General features: G+C 37.6%; 1 long non-coding RNA gene across 1 annotated transcript; it reads right to left on the reverse strand.

The window, feature by feature from the left end:
- Positions 1-9,123: 9,123 nt before the first annotated feature.
- LOC111524651 lies at positions 9,124-15,800 on the reverse strand. Its single transcript, XR_002725838.2, has 2 exons — positions 14,662-15,800; positions 9,124-10,400 (listed from the first exon to the last, which is right to left on the reverse strand). It is a non-coding gene; the product is annotated as an uncharacterized LOC111524651 (long non-coding RNA).
- Between the last annotated feature and the right edge of the window lie 3,610 nt (positions 15,801-19,410).

Below are 19,410 nucleotides of genomic sequence, written 5' to 3' on the forward strand. Positions count from 1 at the left end.
CTTCCTGTTTCTTGATTAACTTTCTCATTTTGCTAGCATTTGTCTCTATGCTCCTTTCTAGGAAAAAATGTCTAAGAGGTGAGCCATTGCATGTCTAAAGTGGGTTCTGCACTTATATTTGATGAACTATTCAGCTAGATACAGAGTTCTAGATTGAAAAGTAGTTTTCTCTTCAAACTTTGAAAGCAGCTCAGTTATTTTCTGGCATCTGATTTTGCTAATAAAAGGTCTGATACCAGTCTGATTCTTGTTTCTTTTTATATAACCTGTTCTCTGCATCCCCTTCCCTCAACACACTCTGGACACTTAGGATCTTTTTATTCTTGGTGGTGTAAAATTTGACAATCCTGTACCCGTATCTCGGTCTTTAGTCAGTTATTCTGCTTGGTACGTAGGCGGTCCTTTCAATTTTCGACATCTCTCTTTTATGTTTTCTTACTTTTTTTGTTCTTTCTTTTCTCTGGAGGTTCTTTGTTTCTCTAATACCGTTCAGCTGTATTTGCATCTTCAGTATTGGTCCTCTGTATTTTTTTCCCTTTCTCTATTATTTTTCCTGCATTTATATTTTACTTGTAATACATTATGTCAAGCATATTTTAATTTCTGAAAGCTGTCTTTTGCTTCTCTTTCATAGAATCCTTTTCAGGTTTTTGGATGTGATGTTTTTTCATGAAGCTCTCTGAAGATTCGATATAATTGGTATTCATTTGTTCATTCACTTTCTAGTCCCTGAATTATCTCTTTTCTCTGGTGACAGATTTTTTATCTTAGTCTTTCACTTACATGTTTCAGGCTTTTTTCAAATGTCTTATATTTATTGGCTGTCAGTTTGTAGTTGAAAATGTGGATATAGGGAGGTTGAGTGGCAGCTCTGAGGTTTGAGCAAGGTTTGGCTTCTTGTAGGCATCACTAAGGATGAGTAGGTGAATCTGGCTGGTAGGACAAGGGTTTGTAAAATGCTGGAATGAAGAGGTCTTGTCTTGGCTACTGATTTCTAAATTGACTCCTAGTTTTACGCAGACTGTTGTTTCACTGACTTTATAAAAGATCCCTTTGATATTTTACATGGGGCACTCCCTGGATGTAGGCCATTCTGTATTTGAAGATGGGGTAGTGTTCAACCCGTTTGTATACAGGCCTTTAATTAATTCCTTTCTTTTTAATTAGTTTAGATTTAATTAATCCCTCTACTGTCTTCTATCATCTGTGAACTTCTGCCGTCTCTGAGCTAAGGCCCAGTTAGGCCGCTTGGCTGCCTCTGATGGAACTTCCTCCACATGTTTTCTAGGTGGTGACGTTCTCTAGTGTTTTATTAGTTACTTAGCTTTTTGTCTTTTAGAATTTGGTTGACATCTCTTGTTTATTGATTTTTTTTTCCATTCCCTTTGTTGTTTGTGAATTTATATACTTCAACATTTTTTTCTCTTAAACATTGTGAAATATTTGAGCATACAGAAAACTACAGAGAATAATTTCACAAACTCTTGTTTGAGTGGGCGTTTTTCATGCTTTTTGGGCAACTAGCACTGTTTGAACACCTACTTTTTGGCAACTTCCCACTTCATGGATCTTACCTAGTAGAGGAATGAAATTTTTTTTTTTTTTTTTTGAGACGGAGTCTCACTCTGTGGCCCGGGCGGGAGTGCGGTGGCCGGATCTCAGCTCACTGCAAGCTCCGCCTCCCGGGTTCACGCCATTCTCCTGCCTCAGTCTCCCGAGTAGCTGGGACTACGGGTGCCAGCCACCTCGCCTGGCGAGTTTTTTTGTATTTTTTAGTAGAGACGGGGTTTCACCATGTTAGCCAGGATGGTCTCGATCTCCTGGCCTCGTGATCTGCCCATCTCGGCCTCCCAAAGTGCTGGGATTACAGGCTTGAGCCACCGCGCCCGGCCAGAAGAATGAAATTTAATTTCCTACCCTTCCTTGCAGCTACGGCTGAGACAGGTACAGGTAGCGTGGGCTCACCAGTTAGACATACCTGTGTGAAATCTGGAAGCAAGTACTTTGCAGACAAGAGTAGTTGTTGAGAGGAGCAGTGATATGGTTTTCAATGCAGCAGTGGCAGAGGTCCCATGTAATGGTGCAAGGTGTGGAGGCTGTGCTTAGCAGTTTTTCCCTCACAGCTGCTCCAGGGTATAAAAATCGGCGTGTTTTTGAGCCTCATAGTCCTGACCTCCAGGCCTGAGACTTGTGAGCCATTTTTTTTCTGTTTGTTTAAACTAGCAAGTGTAGATCCTGTTGTTTGTAACCAAGAGTGTTGATATACAGCCACTATTTAATTGTAACCACTGTCAACCTTTTTCCTTATTTACTTCAGATCCTTTTGTGGTTAAATAAAGGAAAAGCTGCACATCTATTGAAGATCTTGTTGTGTCATTTCCTTACTCTCACAAAGAACCACTGTCCTGTTTGTACCTGTCCTTACTCTTCATGATTTTATATTTTTTACCACAATCCATATTATTCTGTGTATTTTAAAACTAAACATAGTTTCATAATATATATCCTTTTACAATTTGCTTTTATTGCTCATCATTGTTTTTTATGTATAGCATGTTGATACATGTAAAGAGTTAGTACATTCATTTCAACTGCTGTATAGTATTTCATTATATGATTAATCCTATCATTAATTCATTTTCCTATTGATGACCGCTGAGGATGTTATTGGCTTTTGAGTATTACAGTATTGCAGAAAATATCCTTGTGCATGTTTCTTTGTGTACACATTTGATAATATCTCCAGGGCCTGTACCACAGTGGACCATGCATCTTCAGCTTTACTAAATATTAACTGGCTGCCACAATAGTTATACCAGTTTACTCTCTGTCAGCAGTATGAGCATTCCCATTTCTCCACTCCCTCATTAACATTTATTATTTTCAGACATTCAGATATTTTGTTGGTCGAATATGCATGATCCTATCTCATTTAATTTGCTTAATACTGAGCATATAGTACCAATAAGCATGTCTTCATTTGTTTTTATGAATTACCAGTTTACAACCTTTGCCCCTTTTTTACAATTGGATTTTTGGGCATCTCATATTAATTGTGTGTGTGTGTGTGTGTGTGTGTGTGTGTATATATATATATATATATATATATATATATATATTTTTTTTTTTTTTTTTTCTTGAGAACAAGTCTCACTCTGTTGCCCAAGCTGTAGTGCAGTGGCACGATCTTGGCTCTCTGCAGCCTCTGCCTACTGGGTTCAAGCAATTCCCCTGTCTCAGCCTCCTGTGTAGCCGAGTAGCTGAGATTACAGGCAAGTGCCACCACACCCAGCTACTTTTTATATTTTTAGTAGAGATGGGGTTTCACCATGTTGCCAGGCTGGTCTCCAACTTCTGGCCCCTAGTGATCTGCACTCCTTGGCCTCCCAAAGTGCTAGGATTATAAGTGTGAGCCATTGCACCTGACTGGTTCTTTATATTTTTAGAAAGTTAAACCCTTGCGGGCCAGGTGCAGAAAAAGAAAGTTAAACCCTTGTCACTACAAATATTTCTCTTGTTTGGCTTACCTTTTAATTTTGTTTCTATTGTCTTTAGTTTTAAGGTAGACAATTCATCTTTTCCTCTATGATTTATATTTATGAAATTTAAGAAAGCCTTCCCTAAGTTGATGTTATAAAGCAGCCTACTGCATTGTTTATTTTAAAGTCTTGATTTTCACATTTAATTGTATAATTTATTTGAAGTTTACTTTTTGCATATAGAGTGAGGAAAGGGACCTAATTTTGAATCACCCTCTCCTTCACAAGGATAGGCAGTTCTTTTGGACCATTTATTTCCTCTCTACTCTTTTTCTTTTTTTTTTTTTGAGGTGGAGTTTTACTGTTGTTGCCCAGGCTGGAGTGCAATGGCGTGATCTCGGCTCACTGCAGCCTCTGCTTCCTGGGTTCAAGTGATTATCCTGCCTCAGCCTCCCGAGTGGCTGGGATTACAGGTGTCTGCCCCCACGACCAGCTAATTTTTGTATTTTTAGTAGAGATGGGGTTTCACCATGTTGGCCAGGCTGGTCTTGAACTCCTGACCTCAGGTGATCCGCCCACCTCATCCTCCCAAAGTGCTGGGATTACAGGTGTGAGCCACAGTGCCCAGCCTATTTCCTCTCTACTCTTAATGATTGTGCCATGCTGTCATATAAAAGGTTCCTTTCAGTGCCTGAGTCTGCTTCATTGGTCCATTTATCTGTCCATGTACCACTGTAACACTGTTTTAACGACTATAGCTTTATAACAAGTTTTGATTTCTCTTATGGTGAGTTCTCCTTTCCTATTCTTTTTCAAAATTTTCATGCTTATTGTAGGGTCAGCTTGTTAACTTCTTAGTTGTCTTAAAATCTGTTTTGTCTGATAATGACATTCCTTTGTTGGGTTTCCTTTTAATGGTACATATTTTTCCATTCCTTTCAACTTTTTCATGTCATTATTTTTTAGATTTTCTCTTAAGAGCATACAGAAATCTTTTTTTTTTTTTTTTTCCTTTCTTACCATTCTCTTAAAATGATTGTGGATTTGGCGGTTTCTCCTTATGGCTAAATCAGCATTTGCTTATTTTATTTTAAGATGATTTTGTTAGCACTGTGTGTTCTGGTTGGGGATTTTTAAACGTGCTGATAAACTGCTTCTTTTTATCATTTAAATAATGATCCTCTCTATCTCAGTAATAATGATTTTTTCCTTTAATCTAGTTTTCTTAATCTATTTTTTTTTTTAAAAATCAGGTTCTATTGTTAATACTAGTTTTTTTTTTTTTAGTATTTACCTGGTATATTCTTACTTTCAACATTTTTATGTTGTTAGGTTTTAAGTCTGTCTTGTAAATAGCATAAAACTATTATTTCCTTTTAAATCTAGTCTTTGAATTACTGTCTTTTAGTAGATAAATTTTAATTTCTATTCACTTTACTGTGATTATCATTTCTTTGCATTATTTTTTCTCCTTTCCTGTCGTAAGTTGGATTGATCCAGTTTCCTTATTTTCCCTTTCTTTTTACTTTCTGTTTTAGAAGTTAGTGTTTCATTTGTAAGTGTACCATTATTTAATCTATTCCCTATTTATGGTTGATTTTTAATTTTTGTTACTGTACTAATACTTCAGTTAGGTAGCCTTGTACATATATGATTCCACATGTGTGCTAGTAGCTCTGTAAAATATATTGTTATACCTGATTCCAGGTCAAAGAGTATATGTATTTTAACTTTTAATAAATATAGATAATCTTTTAAAGATAAATTTATCCAGTAAGCAGATTTTATATGTCATATGTGGTTACATATATTGAAGGAAAGGAGAAATATTTTGTTTTAGGAGTGGCTACTACTGCAGTGTTATTTTTGAAGCATCTCAAAATTGGTTGTTTTTATGTCAGGATTCCCTGTTGAGAAAAAAATTCTGGGGACAAAATTTCATACATATATTTATAATAATGACATTTCTTAAAGCAAACTTGGATACTGACTTCCTGATCTGCAGGATTTAGGGAAAACCAAATTGATGCTTGAGCATCTGTAAGGAATCCATTCACGTCAACTTGAAAAACAGTTCCTCAAATTGGGACACGGATATGCCAGGTACAGACAGTCCACAATATTAGAACAAGTTGAATTTCCAACATCAGTGGGTACTTGGATACATTTTCTCATTCAATTTAAGCAACTGAGCAAGGTCCTGAGCTGGGTGTAATACCAAAAAATTAAAAAGGATTCTCGTTTCCTACAGAAGCTCCATCTAGAAGAGAGGATAATGTATACACAGGTAACAAACCAAACATGGGGCACAAATGTGAAGCACGTTTATGGAGGAGCTATAATCTGCTTTGGGAGCATGGAGGAGAAAGATCACTTCCGGCTAGAACCCTTTTTGGAGTTCTTTTACTATGTGCTTGGCCTGGGTTAAGAGAGCACATTGCTGAGCTGCCAGCATTTGAGAAAGGACAGAATTTTCCTAAGTGGAGACTGGGTATGATTGTTGAAGCCTTGCAGCACAGGTGAGAGGGTGAGATGGGATGGCAGTGACGTTTGTGGCTATCTCATTAGTCAACCCATTACTTGCAAAGCAAGAACTGGTACCCAATTCCTTCTCATTGACTTTCCCTCTCTGTTGCACTAGGCAGCAGCTGATAGATTAGGGTTAGTTAGTATCAGGTCATTGGTTGGTTACAGCTGGTGGTAGAACACAGGGCAGCTGGTTTCGGGGCGGTGGGTGGTGGGCGCGGGGGAAGTCAGGTGTATTTCATTGAGGTGGTTAGGATGGTTTTGGTGATGAGGGATGATGAGACTTCATTGGAATTTCATTGCTGCTTATCTCCAGAGAGGTCAACCACAAGACATCTCTTATCACTTAGCCTATGTTGCAGACTCTCATTACACGGTGAATAGTGTGTAAACAGATCCATATGTTGCAGGATTTCTGCTGAGCACCATTCCTAGTAGCAACATCAACAGTAGCATCGTGTATAAAACCACTGTTTCCTCAGAGCTGGTTTATGATCCACCTGAATCTGAACTGCCTGGTCAGCCCGGTAAAAATGTAGTGTCCTCAGCTCCATTACAGTATTACAATCAGTGGGAGTGGGAGCCTGGGAGCTTGGGAATATGTAGCTTGACAAGCTTCCCAGGTGAGAATCCTTTGATCTTCAGTTATATATAGAACTTTTCACTTAATTGTCTGCTGTGATGAACTTTTATTTACCAAAAATCATTTCTTTCAGCTTAGTGGAATAGTGAAAATGAAATGTTCACTGTATTTAAACTCATTTCTGTAGTTAGACTTGGACTTTTAGGATATACTAGGTTAAGTGCTAGTGAGCTGGGAAATCCCTGAGCATTACAGAGAAGGTTGGAAGAGTGACTGAATATAGAGAAGACACCATTGTGATGACATTTGAGGAACCCACCTAAAAAATTCCAGTACTTGTATGTCTTAGATGAATGAAGACTAATACTAGTACACTTAGATTTGTTAAAACACTACAGTAACAGGCCGGGTGTGGTGGCTCACGCCTGTGATCCCAGCACTTTGGGAGGCTGAGACGGGCAGATCACCTGAGGTCAGGAGTTCGAGACCAGCCTGGCCAACATGGTGAAACCCCTTCTCTACTTAAAATACAAAAAATTAGCTGGGCGTGGTGGTACGTATCTGTAATTCCAGCCACTTGGGAGGCTGAGGCAGGAGAATCGAACCTTGGAGGCAGAGGTTGCAGTGAGCTGAGATTGCGCCATTGCACTCCAGACTGGGGGACAAGAGCAAGAGTTTGTCTCAAAAAAAAACCAAAAACAAAAGAAAACAAACCAAAAAAACTACAGTAATAGACAAAAACAAAAACAAAAACAAAAAATCCTTATGTGAACATTATTTCAGTTACCCTTATTGCTATGGGAGAATTTGAAACCCAAAGTGGAAAGTTAAACTCTTATGTGCAAGTTTTTCCTGCTAGTTTCACTGTTTTCCGGTTGTTATTAGTAGAGAACCACATGCCAGCTTTTTGTACTTGTGTCCCATCTATGAACTCTACAATTTTTCTTTAAGCTCCCTTTTCTCTTTACATTTCCTCACTTTCTTGAGGTATTCGCTATCATCTATTTTCAGAAAATTTCTAGTATTCTATGTTCTGTATATATTCTTCAGTCCTCTGACTTGACTTTTTTTGTTATATTCCTCCATTTTTTTTCTCCTTAATTTTTTAGCTATTGGGTCCATCTAACTGATGACAGTGAATATGAAAGGCTTGGTCTTGAATTCCGTAAATTTCTGGGGAAGTGGGTCAGATCCTAGATAAATCTCTTAACATTTTGCAATTTTTAAAAACCATCCTTAGTTTGTGACTTTCACACACACACACACACACACACACACACACACACACTCTCTCAGTCACTCACACATACATATATATCCCTTGTTACTTACCCATTCCTCCAATCCAAACACAGACTCAATCTTACTCATGCTTCAAGAATTTTTGTAATGACTGGTCAGGAGGAATCCCTCTACGATGAGGAGATAGTCAGTCAGAAGCCTAGGAGGGCTGGGCATTAGAGAAAACGCAGGAACCCTGGTTCTTTGGGTTGTCACCACAGGATTATAGTTAGTTTGGAGCTAGAGTGTCCTTGGGGAGATCTGTGGTAGATCATTTGATTTAAATGACTGAAATGTAAAAGTTTGAAAGTTTGTGTTTAACACTTAATGCATAATAGACATTGTGCTTTTCACATGCATGATTTCATTTAAGACTACACCCTATGAAATATGAAATATATTCATTATTTTACTGATGAAGAAATTGAGGCTTAGAGGAAGATTAACTATCTTAGGCTTCATGGAGTGTACTCAAATGCTCTTCAAATAAGGCATTTCCCAGCACAGATTTTCTTCAAGTGCCTTTGTAATGTTCATAGCTTTTTATTGTAACAGCAGGAAGGTTATACTACAATAGTTTATTCCAGCCCTAATGTTCTATGACTTTGTGTCTTCAGGCAGCAAGTAGGATTTTGAAGAACTGGGACTCAAAGCAAGGAATCCTCTTGTAGATATACAGTGGCAGATAAAATGAAGAAACACTTTTTCACTCTGTCACCCATGCTGGAGGGCAGTGGCACGATCTTCGTTCACTGCGAACTTCACCTCCTGGGTTCAAGTGATTCTCCTGCCTCAGCCTCCTGAGTATCTGGGATTACGGGCACTCACCACCATGCCTAGCTAATTTTTGTGTTTTTAGCAGAGACGAGGTTTCACTATGTTGGCCAGGGTAGACTGGAACTCCTGACCTCAAGTGATCCACCTGCCTTAGCCTCCCAAAGTGTTGGAATTATAGGCGTGAGCCACTATGCCTGGCCTGAAGAAACTCTCTTGAGTATGTTCTACCTACATGGAAGCTCCATGGAGCCATAAGCTCATTCCACGGGTTAGGAGAAGGAATTTGTATTGGCAGCACATACAACTTGAACAGAAAGTGGGGCAAAGCCAAATAGGTACTCTTACATGAGAATACTGTGTCCTAGGAGTCAGGAATGTTCCCCTTAGTATCCTCATAATTTTCTTCCATTGTCTTTTTTTGGCAGATATCTTCTGAAATTATAATTTGTACTTTGCAAAAGAAAATGGGCCATAAAATTATTTTAAATCAAGTAAAGACTCATGAGATTTATTTGGTTACAGTGAATAAACTTGACAAAATGTTGAGAAGAGTTGTTAAAACAAGTATACATTAAATATACTAACAATTACATTTGGTTACATGTTTGTAAGTTATGGTTATTTAGAAAAACTGCATAGAAACCCAAACCTTAAAAAGTCTGCAAATTAAATCATTAGCTTTTCTTTTCTCTAACAAAGTAGGGTGACTAGTTCTTGGATTAACCCAACTATAACATGGATGGAGCACTTGATTATCTTACAGAATATTCTCTATCTCACCTAAACCTCACAACAACCTTGTAAAGCATTATCTCCATTTCATGGATGAAGAAACAGGCTTAGAAGTGGAAAGGTAGATTCTCTGCTTGCGCAACCATATTATGTGGCTTAGCTATTGAACTTGAACCTAGATTTGGGACTTCATTTCAAATATGACTTTTTAAATTAAATCTTTGTATCTTGTATGGAAACAATATCTCACTAGCTCTCAGATGTTATTTACCCTGCTACTTGTTAAAAATATCTCATTTAAAAAATTCAGCTTCATAGCCTTTCAATTTCCCTTTAAGAGTCAAATGAAAGTATTAATTCTAAACTGAAGTTGCCTAAACAGAAAATCGTTACATGGGGTAAAGTACCAGTTTCTAAGTATTTTAAAAAATGTTGCCAGACAATCCATGATATAACTGGAGGTCACTAGTCCTTCTAATTTTTAACTACAAAAATACTATAGAAATTTGTGTTTAGCCCATATTTCTAACAGTTGAATCAAAGGTATTTATGAACATTATATTGAACAAGTCAAAACCTGCAATTAAGAATGACAGGAATACATTTTCTGTTAATGATAAAAACAAACGTGGGCTTGATATTTAAATGAAAATGTTTGCATTTAGGATACTACTGATAAATCTTTTAAATAACCTTACTTTTAAAACTTAGTTTAAGGTTGAACATCCCAGTGCCCAGATTATGATTAACAGATTGAAAAATGATAAAGCCTGAAGTCTAAGTTTATCCAGCAGGGTGACTCATGCTTCTTTGTCATCCTCCCACGGCAGCAATTTGTTCCATGTGAATGCTAGTAACAGGCATCATACCCTGTTAATGCTAACATGTAGGAGTCAGTTGGAGGTAAAAACCCCTATCACGATTAGCATTAACAGCATACAGCCTACAGCAAGCCTTCAGCACTCAGAGGATGAGGCATAAAGAATTTAAACCACAGATTTCCCCTTCCTGGTTTGTGCCACCTGCAAGAGAGAAAGAAATGTTTGTGTATGCACATGCGGTTATAAAGCTGGAGTGACAGAATATAGTAAATCTGAAAGGAAACTAGTCCATTTTCTCTTGAAAGGAAGGAGCTAATTAAATCCATGGAAGTAATTTGTTGAAAGTGGTAGAGAAATTGGCAATTAAAAGATGACATTGTTACCTTTAGGCATATTTGAACACTTTTTGAAAATTATGTTTTCAATTCTATTCTCCAGTTTTGAATCAGGTACACATATGTATCATCTTCTTTAAATCAAAAACAAAAACCACTCTTCAGCGTTTCCAAATGCCAAAATGCAAAGAGGGAAGCTTGCATTCTGACATAGTACAGTTTTTTTTTTTTGTTTTTTGTTTTTGATTTGTACTTCATCTGGGAGCTAGACAATTAAAGGCCCAAATATTCAAAATGGTCCTTTATGATTTATGAAAATTAAAACCCAATTAACCTGTTTTATAAAGGTAGGGTTAAGGCTGAATTTTTCATTCTGTAATGAATAGTTGAAGTTTTACCTTTATTCTTTCAGGAAATACGATACAAGCAGTGGAGGTTTGCCTACAAATGAATCTATCTGAAAATGTCCCCGTCTGCTATTTAGAGATTCCTTTGGGGAAAGCAATACCCAGTGGCTTTGGTTTTGACTACATAAAGGAAGTATGACTTAAAGAGTCCTCTGTGTTTCAAACTACTTGTCTTAGGCAGAGGGTTGATTAAAAAAAAGAACAAGATGAATTTGCTACTTCCTTTTAGAGTCAGATTTTACTCTCTCAGATAAAGTGACATTTCTCCCACAGGTTTCTGATTTCAGTGTTACTATAGCAGAACCTAGAAGTTAGAGTATCATTCAAGTATGTGGTCTCCTGCAGTACAAGAGGGGAATCACCTTTTCTTTTATTTAATAATGAAACCAGCTAGATATAAAAATGTGACTAAGTTCAAAAGAAACGTATGAAGTAAAAAATTCCCCAGTGAATATATTTTGACGGGGCAGAATATCGTGGTTTGGAAATTTCCAAACCAAGGAAATATATCATTCTTACTGATAGTATTTTTTTAAAACTTTACTGTTTTCTGAGATGAATTAGTTGATGATGAAAAAATTTGGATTAAATGATGTCATTTCAGGAATTCAATTCATTTTATAGAATTTCAGTCAATAAAGATTGTAAAAATAAGGACTTTTTTCCCCCCTTACAGGGTCCTGGTCACAGTAATACATATTAATAATACATATTAATAAATACATATTAATAATCTAGCGTTAGTGCCTTCCCAGTCGAGATAACTCACCCTTTTCTTAAAAAGATGTGTTTAATTTGTATTGAAGGTAAATTGCTTGCATACTATTCTACCCATAAATTTTATTCCTGTTCTTTAAAGGTAACATATGAGCACAGGTGTTAAAATAAATATATTTAGTATACTGATTGGCTTTTCCCTCTTTTTAAATATACATCTGAATTGCCTGATTAGAGCACTCAGAAAAGCGACAGTGTTTTTGATAATGTGTTATATATATTAAAAATTCTAATAGCTTTTTTATTGGTTCAAACTCTAAATGTATATTGAAATAAAACATGTCACACAGATCCCCATTTGTTCTCAAACACAACCTTGTCATACAGGCGTGATGAATTCCTAATATTGCAGAGAAATGAGAAGTTTATCTAAATATACTTTAGAACCTTAGGTCATATTTAAAACACAGTGATTGATGAAAAACATTAATGAACAGAATAAAGGAGAACATACCCCAGAATATATATATGTATATTTTTTTCAATTTAAAAATAGACTTTTAAGGACAGTAAAATGACCAGAAGGTCGTTCATCCATCAGTGTGGAGTCTACATCCACTTCCAGTGTTTTTGACTGGGCTAAGCAACCAGCAACAGAATGTGCCTGAGTGGGAATTAGTGGTCATAGACAACAAAGGCCAGTCTGTTAGCCAAGGCATTGGGCAGCGGGTGCTTTCATGAGGTAATAAGAAATGAAGTACTTCTTTCTGGAATCAGTGTGGCCACCAGCTGGTAAAGTGGCAGGGGAAGAATTATACACAATTATAAGCCTGACAATCAATAGTGACAGTGCTAACCAATAATGTGACAAGCATAATGTTTAATGTGTAGCAATACAATAAGGATTTATATGAATTATACATTAGAAATTAGATTGGAGTCTTTGACTAGGTAGTTCTGCAGATATACTTCCAGTCCTCCCCTCACGCCACAATACTTATGCCTACCACATGAAATATCCATTGTCAGTATAAGCTTTACTATGTAGCATAGGTTCCAAGTTAAATGTTCTTAACAGAATTACTACACACTGAATATCAAAATCATTCCTTCTCACAGTGGGTAAAAAATCTACCAAGAGGAAGCACTATGTAGACCAGATTAATGATAACACCAAGTATCTTTCATTATATGACAGGCAATTCTTCCTCTTGTAGTAAGAATGAAGCTGAAGGTGGCACTTTGGGAAATTTTTCCTTAGATTATGCTTTCCCAAAGGACATTTTTTCGGGGGCAGGGTGGGGTGTGAGCATAAGATTTAAGAATATCTGGCCAGGTGCGGTGGCTCACGCCTGTAATCCCAGCATTTTGGGAGGCTGAGGTGGGCAGATCACAAGGTCAGGAGTTCGAGATCAGCGTGACCAACATGGTAAAACCCCGTACTAAAAATACAAAAAAATTAGCTAGGCATGGTGGTGTGTGCCTGTAATCCCAGCTACTCAGGAGGCTGAGGCAGCAGAATCGCTTGAACCTGGGAGGCAGAAGGTTGCAGTGAGCCGAGACTGTGCCACTGCACTCCAGCCTGGGCAACAGAGCGAGACTCCATCTCCAAAGAAAAAAAAGATTTCAGCATATCCTTTTATTCTTACCTTGTTGATTTGCCAGGAAAGATGTTATCGAAACTATATATTCAGAGCATAATATGTCCTAAGTTTGTCATTAAAGTTCTGGTTTTCCTTCAAAAATCTTTTATTGTGGTGAAATATGTAATGTAAACATAATGTAAGTTTAACATCTTAACCACTTTTTTTTTTTTTGAGACAGAGTCTCGCTTTGTCACCCAGGCTGGAGTGCAGTGGGGCGATCTCGGCTCACTGCAAGCTCCGCCTCCCGGGTTCACGCCATTCTCCTGCCTCAGCCTCTGAGTAGCTGGGACTACAGGCGCCTGCCACCATGCCCGCCTAATTTTTTGTATTTTTAGTAGAGACGGGGTTTCACCGTGTTAGCCAGGATGGTCTCGATCTCCTGACCTCGTGATCCACCCACCTCGGCCTCCCAAAGTGCTGGGATTACAGGCGTGAGCCACTGTGCCTGGCCATCTTAACCACTTTTAAGTGTACAGGTCAGCTGTATTAAACAGTCATAATGTTGTACAACCATCATTAGCATACATCTCCATAACTCTTTATCTTGTAAGGATCTCGTTTTATGTCTAAATCATAGGTTATATTCTTCTACAATTATGTATATTTCTATATTGCTGCTTATTCTCAGCACCAACAATTTAATATTTGCAACCAAAGGAACTGCACACCATAAAGTTTTCTTTAAAAAAAGTTACAGCGGTCGAATTTCAGAACCAAAGCGACTGTGGGATAGCTCTAAATTTATTTACCCTGAAATATACAAATAATTTAAAACTACCAATTTGTTGTTACAAATCAAATGTACATCTGTTTTTACCGAAAGTCATCTTATACTGATGTAGCAATACAAATTCTAGGTCCAAAGCCATTTTAGTAGGTGAAATGTAATTATGTTGTTGAAAATTGAAGTGATTTAGTTTAGGTCTAAACTTCCTCTAAATATTTTCCCACTAACATTTATGTGTACCAATCAAAAACATAATCATTAAGATGGAATAATGTTGATTCCTATTTGCATCCATTTGCTAAAAGCAATTAGCATATACTTGCATATGTGGAAGCAGTATCTGGCTTTTCTATCAGAATTTATTCTGATTCTCTATATTCTGCAGCTGCAGTTTGGGTTTATGTCATGGAAATAAGCAGTGATTAATGTAAGTATATAAAAATCAGGATTCTGTGAAACTTTGGATTTGTCATAATCTTTAGAATAACAACGATTTCTTGGTTACCTTTTGAGGCAGGGTCAAAAGTTGAAAGTGGCTGCCCACATGATGCACCAACAACCTGCCTCTATGAAAACTCTGCATCTGTCAGAGTGTTTCCCCTCCCTGTTACTTAAGACAGAATTCCTTACCATTAGAGCCAGCTCCATTGGGTGGGAGAGCCAAGGTGATAGGTAAGGTCTCTGGTAGGTTGTTCTTGAAATGCAGACAGTTATCTGGGGAAAGAGGGTTGGGTTGAAGTTGACACATCGCCTTAGATGTGTTTATTAGGTTAGTTAGTCATCTTTGAAAGCAGAGATCAAGGGCTGAGGAGAGAGGACCTGGGATAGGTAGATGTTAATGGGAAAAAAGAGTAATTTAGAGGAAAGATAAGGATGTACTCCAAATGGTTTGATAGTTCAGTAGTTTTTTATTTATAATTTAAGCTCACACTTTTCATGTACAGCATAAAGCAGCAACAAATTAAGTATTTAGACTATCATCTGAGTTTTAGTTCTCTGAGTTTCAACCTCTCTACATGCTATAAAATGTCATATAAAGTGTTTAATTTCTCAGAGATTCTTCTGGAAGACTTGCAGTGTTCTCTGACAAAAAGAAAATCCAAATGACTGCCTTTCTAAAGTGTATTTATTTGTGTAAAGTTTATCACATATTTTCTGTAGAATATGATTCTGCGTTACATCTCAGTAACTGATGTTAAAGATGAGTCAACTGCTCTGCTACCAGGGAATGAGGTAAAGAGTATTATGTTTCCTCTTAACTTCACATGAGTTCCATCATTAACAAGGGATTGATGGTGTGACTTACTACTGATTGAGATGGTGGCCAACTGGGGTCACATCTTCTGAAGCACACAAACTCATCTTTAATGGTAAAAATGGATTGTTCTGTAGGAATAACTTACATCCTGAAATCTTGGTGAATGATAAGATTACCACTTTTCAGATCATTAACTTTAGATATAAGAAAAATTCCCTGAATAAGCCATTGCTAGGGGAAAAATTATAAACTTTTCATGTCATGATATTTTATTTACTTCCATAAAAACTTAACATCACTTCTTGATATTTCTAATTGAGAGTTCTTTATTGAAAAATGGCAACTGTTTCTCAGTTAAGAGCTCCTTATTGAAAATAGCAGTTTGCACACAAAATAGCATAACATTCTTTTCTGTATTTTGAGAACTAAGAAAATAAATGTTTTTATTTTTTATTTATTTTTTATTTTTTTGAGACAGAGTTTCACTCTTGTTGCCCAGGCTGGAGTGCAATGGCACGATCTCGGCTCACCGCAACCTCTGCCTCCCAGATTCAAGCAATTCTCCTGCCTCAGCCTCCGTAGTAGCTGGGATTATAGGCATGTGCCACCACGCCTGGCTAATTTTGTATTTTTAGTAGAGATGGGGTTTCTCCATGTTGGTCAGGCTGGTCTCGATCTCCCGACCTCAGGTGATCCACCCACCTCAGCCTCCCAAACTGCTGGGATTACAGGCGTGAGCCACCACGCCCGGCAATAAATGTTTTTAAAGATATATGCCAATAGTGATATTTAACACATAAAGGTGTGATGGATTTTTGAAGTGTCTTAGAAGAAAGTCAGTGTGGATATTGCAGGGTCACTGTGGAAATGTATATCAGTGATTGTTTAGTTGTAAATGCACACAAGAGAAAGAATGGCAGCCTTAGAGGATTATCCTGCTTTTCCCAATTTTAGAACCAGGAAGCTTTTACTGAAATGACTTTGTGGAACTTATTTGCAAGCTAAGTTACCTTCCCAGTCGTTTTATTATGGACAGTAATTAGTGCTATCACTTTTCTGATGAAGATGTGTTAAAAAAAAAAAAAAAAGGTTAGGAATTTCCTCTTCCCCACCAGACTGATTCTGTGGAATAAGCAGAAGCAGGATGACAGCTAGCTGGAGTCTGACTGCGGGGACTCGCTTCCTCAACACCCTGACCTCACACTGGCTCAGCGGCAGGTCTGAACTGTGCTGAAATGTTATAGAACAAATGTGAATAAAGCTGTGGGTAGGGAGGGGAGAGCTAGTGGGAGAGATGTATTCTGTTGCTTTAAGTGATGGCCATTCTTTCTTGTTTCTTGTTTCCACAAAACGTTTTCCATTTGTCTAACAAACTTCTTAATATCATATTTCCATAAGAGAATTTTAATACTTTTTAAAATTTATAATTCGATTTTGGTGTCTTTTCTCCCCACTCCCAGGGAACAGAAAATAGGGTGGCTGTTATCTGCTCTGGAGTGTTTTGTCACCCTTCCATGAGGCCTCCTTTGTGCATTTGAGTTCACTGTTTATGCTTAACACTAAATTTCAACAAAATGCCTCATTTGGAACTTATTATGTGTTACCTGTTTGTTGTTTATATCCATATGTCTGTATCATCGGACAAAATTGCTTTTCTATTTCTGTAAGCTACAGTTTATCTTTTTCTGCTTCCACACACCATAATGGCCCCAAGCAAGGAAGAATTTGTGTGCTAAAAAATATTTAAGGCAAATAGAGCAAATTCTGTAAACAAAAGATTTGGTTTTGCCTTTTTAAAAATTCACTCTTACATGGATGGGATACCCTGTGTTACAAGGCAAAGACCATTTACATGTTACATTCCCATGGCATTTGACCCAATGCTTTAACAAACCAAATGAGGGTCATGATCGCTGCTCCACAAGATGTCACCATACACACTCTCAGGCACTAGATATACCTACTTCAAGTTGTTCAAGTATGGACCTGTCCTCTTTGCCTTCTTTATCTTGTACTCTCAGATAGCACACTCCTGGAGGCTGGTTTCTCCTCATCTCCTGATGGGACCCTGCTTGTCTATCTTCCCCAAGGTGGCTAGTCCTCTCTCCATCCTCTGTCAGAGCACTTATCACACTGGATGGTAATTATTTCATGCATCTCTTCTTAGTGCTGAGGTGTATGTGATGGCAGAGACTGAGTCTTCCCTCAGTGCTGGATATACAGCTGACAGATACTCACTAAATACTTTTGAATAAATGTTTGAGAGTTTCCAAAGGCATTTCTTTCTGCACAGTGGGCTTTTATTTGGCACTGGAGCATTTCAGGACTTAACCGATACGCAGGTTCTTGGATAATTTAGTAGAAGCTTACAAATGTGGGGATATATTAATAAGATTTGTTGGCATTCCAGATTGGCAGTGGACCCTTTTTAGAAGATTCCAGGCTTGGATCTCAGTCTGTCAAGTATAAAGTAAAGCTGGAGAATACTGGTAGAAATCATCGTCTGGACTTGTGGGTAAAAACTAAGTTTCATCCCGGATTTTAAAAACCACTCTTGGATGCTATAATCATGTGTTTTCATTGCATAGAACCATGTCCTTGTTCTTAGGAGATCCGTGCTGAAACATCTAGAAGTTAGATGCCAGATTTGCATATAGATATATAGAGAGAGATGGGTAGGGATGCCGAAAGATAAGCCAATGTGGCAAATACTAATGATTAGCAAATCTAATTGAAAAGTAGGAGTGTTCATTGCTCTGTTGTTTTCAGCTTGCCTGGGTTCCATTCCATACCCCACCAGTGTTACTAGCTGTGTGGTATTTGGCAAGTTAATAAACCTCTTTAAGTTTTAGTTGTTTCCCTGAAAATGGAGATAAAGGTATAACCTACTCAGAAAGGTCTTGTGAAGATGAAGTGACAATGCAAAACATTTAGTTGGGTGCCAGCCTCATAATCAGGGTTCAATGAATGATAGCCGTGATACTAATGACATCAGTCATCAGTGCTTAGTGAGTACTTTATAAGTACCCTACATCTATCACATGTTACACTTGCTATTTTAAAAGTACAAGCCCAGATACATTTACCACTGTATAATTGAACTGTTACATAAATTAGAGGTTATCTACAAGCAGGTAAAAGCCAAGTTAAAATAATTCTTTGGTTTATCCTAATTTTTAAGTTGTAAAGTAACTGCTAAAAGATACACCAAAATGTTTTCTTGGAAATAATTTTCAGAAGTATTTTAGTAGTTTTCGTTTGGTTAAGGAGAAGGATATGCATTCTGAAACAAAAATTCTAAAAACCAAACAACTTTTTACCGTGTCAGTGTGATCTCTGAAAATTCGTGACACAGTAAAATGTCTTTAAAATGTCTTTACTTTCTCAGACTGCATTTGTATCTCACCTTCCAAATTGATTTCTTATAATACACAAGATCATCCACTGAAACAAAATAATAGCAAACACACAGGGCTCCCTCTGTGCCAAGCACGTAAGTGTTTGATGTATACTAACTCAGTTATTCCTCCTCACAACCTTAGGAATGAGTATTCACACCCTCCCCATTGAAACATGGGGGCCTTGAGGCACAGGCAGGTGAAGTAACTTGCACAAGGTTAATCAGTGGCTAAGGAGCATGTGGCTGGGTTGCCCACCTGGGCACTCTGACACCTGTTTCCCATGCTTGGACCCTTATTTGTGTGAGCATACAAAGGACCATAGCATTTTGTTAAGACAGCCAGGAACTTCTTATTTGTGTAGAACACTCTCGTTTATGGAGAACTGGCATAAATGTCATTGTAGGGCATTGTTTCACCTTATCCAAACTTCAGCCTCACAATTTCATTAAATCACCTATTTGATATTCTTCACTAATCTTTCCTTCTGCCAGTGCCTTAACCCTATCTACTCACACAAGGTAGCAATATCTGTGCTAATCTGTCCTAACAATTAGCACAGATATTAGTGATCTGTGCTAATTGGTTAATCTCTCTGCTAATTGTTTCTCAGAATTAGCACAAATATTCACAATCTGTTTTAAACTACAGCAACTTAAGCTATGTTAAGCCTCACTTTCTGGTGAGTGTGTCACTGTGTGTAAGGGTGGTGATTTTAGGAAT

The sequence above is a fragment of the Piliocolobus tephrosceles genome, chromosome 19 (genome assembly GCF_002776525.5).
Source record: "Piliocolobus tephrosceles isolate RC106 chromosome 19, ASM277652v3, whole genome shotgun sequence".
Taxonomy (NCBI): Eukaryota; Metazoa; Chordata; class Mammalia; order Primates; family Cercopithecidae; genus Piliocolobus; species Piliocolobus tephrosceles.